The sequence below is a fragment of the Mobula hypostoma genome, chromosome 5 (genome assembly GCF_963921235.1).
Source record: "Mobula hypostoma chromosome 5, sMobHyp1.1, whole genome shotgun sequence".
NCBI classification, from domain to species: domain Eukaryota; kingdom Metazoa; phylum Chordata; class Chondrichthyes; order Myliobatiformes; family Myliobatidae; genus Mobula; species Mobula hypostoma.
The window spans coordinates 36,570,352-36,576,351 of NC_086101.1; positions in this window are offsets into that span (position 1 = coordinate 36,570,352).

Consider the following 6,000-nt stretch of genomic DNA (forward strand, 5'->3'; position numbering starts at 1 on the left):
CCCATAGCTCTCCACACCCTCCCTGTGCCTGTACAAAGGCTCTTTAATCATCATAATTGTATCTGCCTGCACTATCTCCTCTGGCAGCTCATTCCAAATATTCCCATCCTGTTTGAAAAGAAGTGTACTCACTTACGATTCTCATTCCTAGTCCTAGAGTTCCCTGCCCTTGGAGGGAAAAGACATTACAACCATCTATTCTAACTATGCTCCTCATAATTTAGTAAACCTCCATAAAGGACCGGATGTATAAATATTAGGATAGACAAGGACTGATTAGAGATAATCAACATGGTTATATCTAATCAACCTTAAGGTTTTTTGAGGAAGTTGCTTGGAAAGTTGATGAATGCAAGGCAGTGGATATTGCCTTCAAGGCCTTTGACAAGGTCCCACATGGGAGGTTGGTCAAGAAGGTACAATTGCTTGGCATGCAAGATGAGGTAGTAAACTGAATCAGTCATTGTCTTCATGGGAGAAGCCATGGAGTGGTAATAGAAGATTGCCTCCCTGACTGGAGACCTGTGACTTTTGGTTTGCCATGGGATTGGTGCTGAATCCATTGTTTTCTTTTGTCATCTATATCAATGATCTGGATGATAATGTGGTAAACTGGATCTGAAAATTTGTGGATGACATCAAGATTGATAGTGTAGTAGAAACTGAGGAAGGCTGTCAAAGCTTGCAGCAGGATCTGAACCAGCTGGGAAAATGGTGGATGGATGCAGACAAGAATGAGGTGTTGCACTTTGGAAGGAGAAACTAGGACAAGACTTACACAGTGAAATGGTAGGGCACTGAGGATTGTGGTTGAACCAAGAGATCTGGAATACAGATCCATAATTTCTTAAAATTAGATTCACAGCTAGAAAGGACATAAGGAGAGCTTTTGGCACATTGGTCTTCAAAAATCAAAGTATTGAGTACAGGAGTTGAGATGTTATTGTATATAATTTTTTGATTTGGTGAGGCCAAATTTGGAGTGTTGTGTACAGTTCTAGTCACCTACCTACTGGAAAGGTATCAATGGATTGAAAGACTACTGTGAAAATTTACAAGGGTGTTGCTGGGACTTGAGGATCTGCGTTACAGTATGGGAAAAGGTTAAATAGGTTAGTACTTTCTTCCTGGTGTGTAGGAAACTCAGGGAAGATTTGACACTTATACAAAACTATGAGGGGTATAGATACTGTAGTGTAATTACAAACAGGCTACTTCTGCTGAGGTTGGGTGAGACTAAAACTGGAGGTCATAGGTTAAGAGTGAAAAGAAAAATATTTAAGGGGAACCTGAGGAAAACCTCTTCACTCACAGGGTGGTGCAAGTGTGGAATGAGCTGCAGGTAGAAGTGGTGGATGTGGGTTTGGCTGCAACATTTAAGAAAAGTTTGGATAGATACGTGATGGGAGGGGTATGGAGGGCTAAGGTACCAGTGTGGGTCAATGTGACTAGACAGAATAACAGTCAGCACAGAACGAGGCCTTTTAGTGCTGTAGTGCTCTATGACACGAGGACTCATCGGAATTAGTCATTATTTATTTATTAGTCTTGGGGTGTCTGGGGTGTCAGGGAGGGGTAGCATCTCTGGTGGGGGAACATGTCGCGTCCTTTTCAGGGCAGTTAGTCCACCTTTGGTCCCCACCTGGCACTCAGCTCTCACCTGTGGCTCCCCGTAGCTGTTTGCATGCGACAGCGGCCACACCCCGGGCAACGGCTTCGAGAAACCGGCTAAACCAGGTGAGGGTAGCCGACGGGTCTCAAACCCTCGGTGTGATAGGGAGTTGTCTATCCCAGCATGTGAAGACAGACTCCGGCGGATTGAGCAGACGAGACCTATGGAAGGTCCAACGGTCAAGAAGGCGGTCTCTGCAAGCGTCGTGGAACATGTAGAGCAGGACAAGACACAGAAGATGTCCTGGTCATCCACTGCGCCTAGTCCCATCTCCAGCTGTCTAGACTCTGTCTTGCCACTGGATCCAGATGGGAATTAGGAAGAGAGAGTGAGGCTGATGCTGCGCAACTCGCCCTCACTTAAATCCAAATCACGCGCTAGTCTTGACACCATCATAATGGTGTCGAGGTCCTCATCGATGTCAACGATGGATGAACAACCAACCATTAGTCTCAAGGTGGGCATCAGCATACCAGGTGAACACATCAAACAACACAGCTAGGCCAATCCCATTCTCATCTCAAGGAGTATTAAACAGCAATCCGCAGAAAGAACTTGGTCCTACGTATTCTGCAAGGCCACAATGGACAATGGGGCAAATTACCCAGAAACCTGTTATGTTATCCTTAAGTTTATGACCAGTCAAGGCAAAGTGGTCCATATGATTGTGAGCCTATTCACTACTTAAAGCTATTAATTCCCTCCAGCCAGAGCGCTATTTACAAGATGCAGCATAGCAACCTGACAGCCAATCCCGTCCCTACACCCTGAAAGACTTTGACTTCTTTCACCTGGAAGGAGCTCAGCAGATGTTGCACCTGCATCGTTGCTGCCATGACACGCACTATCCTGAATTTGAAGTACATTGTTCTCTCTCACTGCTATTGGGTCAAAATCTTAGCATGCCACGTCCAACTGCATTCAGATTCTGATTTATTAATCACATGTAGTACACTGAAGCATACAGTGAAATGTGACATTTGCATAAACAACTACCATACCCAAGGATGTGCTGGCGGCAGCCTGAAAGTATGTCCGTGTGTTTAGGCACCAACCTAGCAAGCCCGCCACGCTCAGCAGAACAACACCAAACACAACAAAACAAAACATACCATTCAACAAAGCAACAACAGCAAACAAGCCCCATTCCTCACTCCCACCCATTTGCACCCATACAGATTCCTTTAACCCCAGGACAGGCCATCTTCTTCAGCTGACGTTTTGTATTAGCAACGTTCATATCATTCCTTCACTACCCATATGTCAATGATTCAGGGGTCAACTAACAGTGGTCATAAATGGCAATCCTGTTTAAGAGATTAATAAAATATGGTATATTTATTTAAACTCTGCTATGGAGGGTTAAAGCTTGGCTATGAAAGGAGGAAGGTTGGTTATGGGGCTTGCAACCCCAACCTGGAAAATCCCAGTGCTATAAAAATGCCAAGAGAAACTCCAAAGTCTTCATCCTTGAGAGAGGAAGATTCTTCGAAGATGGGCTACATCCAGGGACAATTTGCAAGACAGGTCCAAGAGAGAGGACTCTAGCAAGCTGCTCTTGGTGGCCTTTGCCCCAGTAGGGGTAATGAGCTGAGAAGAAGAATATTTATTTACCAGCTCTCGGAAGTTATTATAAGTCATGTGAAAATATATAATGAAATATCTTCTAATTGCAATCTTTGAAGTTCAAAAAGTTCAGGGTAACTTTATTATTAAAGTACATACAGTATATGTCACTGTATACAACCCAGAGATTCATTTTCTTGTGGGCATACTCAATAAATCCAATAACCATAATGGAGTCCCTGAAAGATGGCACCAACGGGGTGGAAAACCAGTATGGGAAAGACAGTGAACTGTGCAAATACAAAAAGAATGAAAAAAAAATAATTTTAAAAAATAAATAAACAATAAATATTAAGAGATCTCAAAAGCTATTTTATATTTCCCTATGTACCACTACCTTACACAACCTTTCCTCTGATCATTTCATCTCCTCTGGTTTCCGCATCCTCTGCACATGCCCAGCAGAAGTATGGATTAGTAGGGTAATTGGTCACAGGGGTGTAACAGGATCATTGGAACCCCACCATGGACAGTCCCAAAGCTGGCTGCAAGAGGAGGAGGGATGGACATGAGGCTACTAATCATATCTGGTAAAAACCTCGACATACAGGAACACCAACAGAAACCCCAAAGACCTCACCCCTTGGAAAGGAAGAATTTGACCAAGAAGACATTCTGAAATTGTGCAGTGAAAGCCACAAGTCCATGGAAGCCAAAAGGCCTATGAACCCAGACTGGGCTAAGAACACCTGGCAACGCGACCTTGAGGCTGACATCAAGAAGATAGGCTACTCCTGGGGTCTGGCCCAGTACAGAGGACTCTGATGAGCTGCTGTCAATGCCCTTTGCCCTAGCAGGGGTGATAGGCTTAACTAACTAGCTAACTACAGGTTCATTGAGTTGCCATGCTGCATTCTCCCCCAGTTGCAGTGGCAAGTCATCAACAAACCTTAACTCTGTTTCACTCTCCATGTATGTTGATTGTCCTGTTGAGTGTTTTCTGAGTTGCTTCCAAAGATATCACTATGTAATCAATACAACATCTTTCTACTGAATTGAAATGGTAATGTATCCAAACTTCGCAAACCAATAGTAAAATTGTCAAATGGTAATTGACTTCAGGCTTGACCCACAATATGTTTTGTAATGGTACCTGAAATCCCAAAATAAATACATGTTTGCAATCCATGCCAAAAGTCCACATCTGTTTATACAAACATGAATACAAAATACACCTGCTCAGGAGCATAAACTACTGCGCTGCACATCAAACTGTCACACAGAAAATTTGCCTTTAACCAGATGTCATACTTCTAAATTGTCTTTAACAGGATTAACAATAATTAATTGAACTGTTACCTTAAGAAAGAGACTAATCACATAAAGAGTGTGTTGTACAGAAGGAAGCCATTCTGCCCAAGATGTTGCATTTATTCTCTCCCTAAGCCTCTTCCATCTCAACTCATCTAACCTTCTCAGTCTCTAATTGTGGCCAAGTTTTCCCCCTTAATATGTTCATGACACTCTCTCATATCCTCTGTCCCGACGAAGGGTCTGGGCCCGAAATGTCGACTGTACTTTTATTCCATAGATGCTGCCCGACCTGCTGAGGTCCTCCAGCATTTTGTGTGTGTTGCGTGGCGAGTTTCAAGTTCATCACAATCAATTACCCTTAAGCAACAACACCAGTCACGCGACCGAGGAGGTAAATGCTGCAGATGAACCAAACAATAAAGAGAACCTTCGATTCCTATATGTCTCCATTGAGATTTGAATCTTCTGTAATACTTACACCTGAAAAAAGAATACTTTGTAACCATAAAATATTAATATTTCTTAAAGGCTTGCACTTAGACTCCGTCGCCAACACCACGGGGAAAAGGGAGTTTAAAAACTATTGGGATAGAGGTAGGAAGTTAGGAGGAACTCTCATGCCAGCAAACCGCACTGGATTTAGTTTTAACCCCCATCAGTGCTGTTTTCCCTTCTCTCGTGGTGTTGGGGTCTAGTTCCCCGGACTCTTCCCCAGATGTATTTAGTTTTGGTTTTTGTAAAAGACAATGCTGTTTCACGCTCTACCAAAAAGCGGTCGGAAGATTAAAATGTAGCTTTTTGGTAGATCAGTTGAATATTACACTCAATTAACATTGCACAGAAGTATTGGAATGCAATTTCCAGATTAAATCATGTAGATTCGGTATGAGTAATTCCTCTCGCACTATAAGCTATACAAATATTAGTTTTTTATTATGAAAGCTGATTTTAGTGCTGAACAAATTTAGTTTCAACCTCTGCTTATTCTCTAAAGTTAAAAATGTCTATAAAATTCCCAGAAAATAAACTGGCGGCTAAGTATAGAATGGCAATATTATATTTGTTCTCCAATAACGATGAAATGTGGTGAGAGCAGCAATGAGCGTTTGGTTAATATGGGACATGTTTTGGCTTTTGGTGTAAAAAATATTATTTGCAGGAAGCACATCAGGAGAGTTGGCTTTACCAATTAAAGCCAGACTATGTGTTATAAAAGCAGAGATCATGTTTTTATAGACTAGAATTGACACAGCAAGGAAAATAAAGCAGACGTATAAATGATTTAATATCAATCAATGTTTTTCTCTAACGCTTGTGTAACATCGAATGCGTCTTTTATCGTTAATTTTGTAAAGATGCACTCTCGTGAATCCTGGTCGTAGACAAGAAGATGAAAAAGAAAACAGTCTACAATGGAATTAAACTCACTGGTTAAAGTCGACACTGTG